The 6649-nt window shown below is 36.0% G+C and overlaps 1 long non-coding RNA gene across 2 annotated transcripts; it reads left to right on the top strand.

The window, feature by feature from the left end:
* Positions 1-3685: 3685 nt before the first annotated feature.
* LOC107879959 lies at positions 3686-5908 on the top strand. 2 transcript variants are annotated; one of them, XR_001677140.2, is made up of 6 exons: positions 3748-3886; positions 4033-4088; positions 4190-4239; positions 4349-4397; positions 4551-4609; positions 5410-5908. It is a non-coding gene; the product is annotated as an uncharacterized LOC107879959 (long non-coding RNA). The 2 variants fall into 2 exon arrangements; XR_001677139.2 differs by lacking the exons at positions 4190-4239; positions 4349-4397 and having other exon boundaries at positions 3686-3886.
* The last annotated feature ends 741 nt before the right edge of the window (positions 5909-6649 follow it).

Genomic DNA, 6649 nt, shown 5'->3' on the forward strand with positions numbered 1-6649 from the left:
CAGCTTTTCACCCTCAAATAGATAGACAAGCAGAACATACTATTCAAACACTTGAAGATATGCTACGAGCTTGTGTATTAGACTTTAAGGGTAGCTGGGATGATCATTTGCCTCTTATCGAGTTTGCCTACAACAATAGCTATCATTCAAGTATCAAAATGGCACCATATGAAGCTTTGTATGGAAGAAAGTGTAGATCACCAATTGGATGGTTTAAAGTGGGTGAAACTGCTTGTTCAGACCAGATTTTGTTTATCAAGCTATGGAAAATGTTAAAGTAATTCAACAGCAGCTAGAAACAGCCCAAAGTCGGCACAAGTCATATGCAGATATTAGAAGAAGAGGGCTAGAGTTTTCTATCGGTGATTGGGTATTGTTAAAGGTATCACCAATGAAAGGGGTGATGAGATTTGGTAAGAAAAGGAAACTAAGTCCACGTTATATAGGCCCATATAAGATTATTCGAAGGTTTGGCCAGATCGCATATGAGTTAGAGCTACCCCAAGAGTTCTCAGCAGTACATCTGGTATTTTATGTCTCAATGCTTTGAAAGTGCATCGGAAATCCATCACATATCACTTCTACTGAAGACGTACAAGTTACGGAAGATCTCACCTATGAGTAAATACCTATTGCCATTCTAGATCGAAAAGTTAAGAAGATAAGGAATAAAGAAATAGCATCTATAAAAGTACTTTGGAGAAAGCAGCAAGTGGAGGAGATCACATGGGAAGCTGAGGAAGCAATGCAATCCAAATACACTCATCTATTCAAATATGAAGAGAAAGTCCAAGATTCTTAATTAGAGAAATAACAAGTAAGTGTTTATATATATATATTTATAAGTACTGTGTGATGATAAGAATATTAACCTTAGGCTTGAACTTGTTTCGGTTGGACAGTTATGCTAACATTCGAGGACGAATGTTCTAAAGGGGGGAAGGATGTAACACCCCATATTTTTGTGTGTACCTGTTCTATTTATATAGAACTTGATATATCTTTGTGGTGTAGATGGAGTGTCACGACCCAAACCGGGGCCCTGACCGTGACGAGCATTCTCGAACTGTGAAGGCCCGGGACGCGCTCTATCTATCTGGTAATCATGCACAACATTCATATAATAAAAGATAATGCGGAAATAGAAATATAATAAGGAAACATGGTCAGTCTGAATGTGATCATAATACTGAAAAATTGAAATCCAAAATATATCTGGATAATAATAATGTCTGACTCAGTCTGCAAAATCTCTACTATGAACTAAACAAAACTGTCTGGAAACTAGGACAAGGCCCCCAGTAGACCAAAACATGAATAAAGATAAATATCTGAAAGTAAACAGGCCTTCTGGAATATAGAAGGCTCACCCCTGCACAATCTGCTCTGCGATCTGAAATATCTACTATTTATCTAGACCCCTAGACTGTGTCTCAAAACCTGGAGGGGGGATCAGCACAAATGTACTGGCACACGAAGCAATCCAAAATAAAGTATTTGAACATATATATAATAGATGAGAGCAATTTTCATCAACACATCACGTATAAAATAGCTTCTGAAAACACATGGGCATCATTCAAAAATCATAAGACATTCTTGTCAAAACAATTTCTGATCTTTGTATTACTTCTGAGTTAGGTGGCACTCCCCTACAAGTCTGATATTCCACGGGCTATATGAAATCCTCCATTGACTCGGCGGGGAAGCCCCCAACCCAAGTGTGCCACAAGGGTTGGAGTGTCTGAGTCTAATACGCCACACGACACTTAAGCCAGCGTATAATAATATACCCAGATCGATAAATCACGATTTTGGGCAATGAGTTGTTTGAACTCACGCCTTCTTAGGGGACCACCTAACATCTATTTATGACCAATTTTTAACCTTTTTTGAACATGTATCATTCTGAAATTTCTTAATCATGAAAGTCTGATAAAATCTAATTTCTAAAGTTGTCTGTGGCTGTTATGGCATTTGTCTGAGTTGGTATCATCATACCAAGACTTGCAAGTCCTATTTTTGAGCCATAATGCATTAAGCATGATCTTTCATAAAAGTGTAGTTTCAGACCACCCAAACATGTAATTTGCATAAAAGATTTCATGTTCCGAAACTCAAGTCAAAACCATACAAAAACTTTCATCAAACATATGGTGATCATGTGCTTCTGGCCAAACTATGCACTCTTTCATTAGATGTATATTCAAAATTTATAATCCTCTCTTTCGTGTTCAAAATCTTATTCCAAGCATAGCAAAGTCAAAGCATTTCATATCATGATTTTTCAAGACGTATTTCAGAACAATCTATATCATGTGAAACATGGGAAAATTACATCAAGAGAGGTATTTCATGTAAATCGTGCTCTCAATTCATATTTCAAGGAAAAACACAAATATACATATACATATAATTTTCAAGTCACTTTAGGAGAAAGCCAAAAGGCTAAAACAATATCATTTAAAGTTTCTAAAACATGAATATGTACATGAATTCAAAAACCCCTTTCTTAAAACATGATTTCTATGCCCATGAAAATTTAGGAAAACCTCGCGTACCTCTATTTAATAAATTGAGTGATGATCCTTGAAGACTACGATGTGGGGATTCCAAATCTCTAATTATCTTCCAAAACCCACGGTTGAATCTTGAGTTATTTGGGATTTTTGTTTGAAACCCTAAGGGGTGTTCTTGAGAGAAAATTTGAGAAAAGAATTATATTTTGATGAAGTGGAGGCTAAATCTGGTGTTATAGACGAAATTTGGGTGAGGTGAAATGACTAAAATGCCCCTAAGAAAACAAACAAAGTCAAAACTGTCCCTCAGTTGACAAACTGACAGGCTGAAGTAAAACGGGTATAACTCCTTACTCAGATGTTGGATTTGGATGAAACCAGTTGTATTGGAAAGAAAACTAAAAGAGCTTTCATTTGATAGGTAGCATCTCTTCCAGTTTATTATATTTAGAGAGTTATAATCTTTTGAAGTTGACCCTAAAATGCTGAAAACTGGGCAACAGGCTATGCGTTTTGCTACTGTTTTGAAATCCAAATGCAGCCTTATGCATTCCGAAAAATTCCGAAACTTATACGAGATGTACTATGAGCTTGTCTGATCGTAACGCAACTTGAAAATCTAAAAACGGAGGTCGAAAAGATTGAAAAATTGTATCCCAAATATTTCCAGCTAAAATGACTCTAAGTCCTCATTACACTTAGAAAAATTTTCAAGTTTTTAAGTCTAAGAGCACTCTATTAAAGGCTAATCCATGCACGACTTTTACGGGGTGTTACATGGAGTTCTAAATACTTCCCATGTGGTTTAATGTGACCAAATATATACAAATTTTAAGTTAGACTAAAGAGTTAAGAACTAATAATTGAGTATTTTGTTAAGGTGCTTTCTTGACTTACTTAAGCTAGTAGGTGGATCACTTACTTGAGCTATTTGGACCAAGTTAATGGGATCAAGACCATGTATCAGATTAGGCCTTATATTAATGTACTCATTTGAGCCCAAATTAAGTAAAAGAGAAAGAAAATGGAGAAAAGAGGCCCAATACTCAAATCTGCCAAATACCAAGTTAAAGAGAAGAAAAGGAGGAAAAATTGGTAGCTAAGGCCCAATAGTTTTTGATCCACAAAGGCCCAATATATTGGGAAAGTGTATACATCAATTAATTGACAAAATATGGCCCAAAATTAGTCAATAAATTCGTCCAAGAGCAGCTCCTATTTATGGATTGAAATCAACAATTTTTCTTATTTTAACTTAGACAAAATTTCCAGCTTTCTAGGTTTTTCTTTCTTGTTCTATCTTGGCTATGAAACAACTCTATAATTCCCCAAGGGTTCTTGGGATTGACCTTCCTTCCAAGCTAAAGGTAAGTGAATAATTCATGAGATTGTACCATGGAAACTATGTGTTCCTTAAGATTAATTTCCGGAAAGCCCTCTCTATAAGTTTGGGCAGTCCATTATTCTTAGTTATTAAAGGATTTCTCTTTTCTCTTTTGATGTATATGTGAAGGGATTAAGCTATTGAGCAAATACAAATTAAGACACTAAAATATCAAGGAAATAAAGGTATGGTTGCAATCCACTTTTATCCTTTTTCCATATACATGTGTTGATAGAGGATTGCACATATTGGGTTGCTATTAAAGGACGATTGGGTGTTGTTGCAGACTATTTTGTGTGTTTGTGTTGTGGGATGCCCGGTTGCTATTGGAAAAAGGTGTGATTAGTTTGTATTGAATTATAAAAGATGGATGTGGTGATACACCACTGAATTTATGATTGTGTATGTCTATTGCTCATTTCGTTTTGTGTGTGTTGATTGGAAGGTGAAATGAAGCCGAGGTTGTGTCGGTGGATATTATATGAATATGTATGGTATGTGGCTGTAATTAGAGTATAAGAGGGTTAAAGTGACACCCTTTATTGATAAATTAAGGGCTTACTTCCCGGCCACTAGTTTGGTGAAGTTAAATAGCCAAAATGTGATGTTTGATTGCTAATATTAGTTTGCCATATATTTCATTGTAGATAAGTAATCTAAAAGTGCGGGAAGTCGAGTTGGGATGGTATTGGAGTTTTACAACCAGGTATGTAAGGCATACTCTATTTTGCACTCTTGGCGTGAAAACGAATACTTGTTCCATCGAGTAAGCTTCCAAGATCATCCAAAAACACGTGCTACATAATAGCACCTATGATATCTCATGTTACTAATGAACTTATTCCCACTCTCTAATGTGTTAAACCACCTCGATACATGCTTGCTACCTATCCTACATGCCTATTTTCACTAGTAAATTTTAGAATTTCTCCTGTTACTCAAATAAGACCCATGTGTTATTTTTAGCTCCTAAATACTTCATTAGTGTGCCAATAACTCCTTAATTCATTGTTATTGCATTGATTGCCTATTTACATGTCTCTTATTTATAGATCATTGTTTCAAGGTACCATAAGGTTATGACCACCGAAGTAACAATCTCAAAAGGCTAATTAAACTAAGTAACGGAAATCTGTTAAACGGGTGACAGCTCAGGGGCATAATCCTAGCATGGACTGATCCCGATACTTTATATGTAGGTGGCAGCTCAGGGGCATAAGCCTAGCATGGGCCAATCCTGATTTATTATTTAGCACTGATCAACTGGTCATTTGTATATTATGGATTACAAAGATAATGAACTAAGAAGGTAAAAGGAAGAAAGAAATGTAATGTAACCTGTTCCACAAGTAAATGTAAAGGTGGTCTACTAGCACTATTCTTACACTTGTTCTATATTTTTATTGAGCCTTTATGTCATGTATTATTACTTTTCCACCTTGCATACTCAGTACATTTTTTTCGTACTGACTCCCCTTATGGGGGGACTTATATTTCATGCTACAGGCACAGGTACTTCGGCAAACATGCCTCCTCAGTAGGAGTCCAGGATATCCATCTGCTATTGGTGAGGTCCAGTTTGCTTCGGGGCTTTCCGAGTCGGTTCCATATATTTTTGGTATTTTATAAAAGTTAGTAGTATGGCGGGGGTTTGTCCCGACCTTAGCTAAATTTTGTGTAAAGTCTAGAGGCTTTGTATACCAATGTAAATTTAAGTATGGTAGTGTGTTATCTAGTAGATGTTATGGACCCAACGGCCAAGTCTATTATGTATATAGTTTTAGGGCTTGTCGTTTATATTTTTTTTTCATTAAGGCATTATATCCGTATATGGCAAAACCTTTGCCTATTATAGTTGCATGCATGGGACTTCCAAGGTTATAGGTTGGTTTTCTCAGGCCTTCACGGCTATGGGTGTCTGTCCCTCCCAATAGAATTTGAGGCGTGACACCTGGTTCCCTTTGTGAGGTATTGGTTATTTGTTTGTGGGAATTGTATATGGGTATGTGTTATTGTGATGTGAATATATGGTCAGTCTGATGAAGATGATGATCAAAAAAATGGGTCCCCTTTTTCTTTTCCTTTGTGATCAAGAAATGTGAGGAAAATAAAGAGGGGGGAGGGGGGTCACGTGAGTGGAGGTGAGGTGATTTATTTTGATTGGGTAGGTTTTTAGGATAATATAAAATTAGTTAGAGGTTATTGTTTTGTTATTTTGTGGAGGGATTATCACAGGGGTGAGGGTGTGTAGTAAAGTGTGAGCTAAAAATGAATAAAATTCAATTTTGGGAGGGACAAAATTAGGTGTCTACACTAAGAATTAATATTTTTATTTGTTATAGTCATTATATAGTCAATACAAGCCAAATGGTCATCATAGTTTTCAATGACATCATGCGAGATCAACACAAGAAAAACCCAATTGTAGTCACATTGAGAGCACGGAAACACGCATGGGGGGACCCATTTTAGTGTTTTTCCTTATCAATACGGGTCGTGGGTTGCAGGATAAAAAGTTATTCTGATATGCAATTTGAAAGTTGTAAGGAAAAAAAATTAAAAATCATTGTTAAAAGGCTAATAATACGATATTTTTGCCACTAAAAAATATACTTTTTTTTAAAAGATAAATGTCAATCATATTAACGGATTTTAGATGCCCTCCCGTGTGAATCTTTGTCGGATAGTTTATTGTACTCCCTCCTTCACTTTATTGTCATATTTTGCTTCTCGAGAGTCAAACTAT

Source organism: Capsicum annuum, chromosome 8, assembly GCF_002878395.1.
Source record: "Capsicum annuum cultivar UCD-10X-F1 chromosome 8, UCD10Xv1.1, whole genome shotgun sequence".
Lineage (NCBI taxonomy): Eukaryota > Viridiplantae > Streptophyta > Magnoliopsida > Solanales > Solanaceae > Capsicum > Capsicum annuum.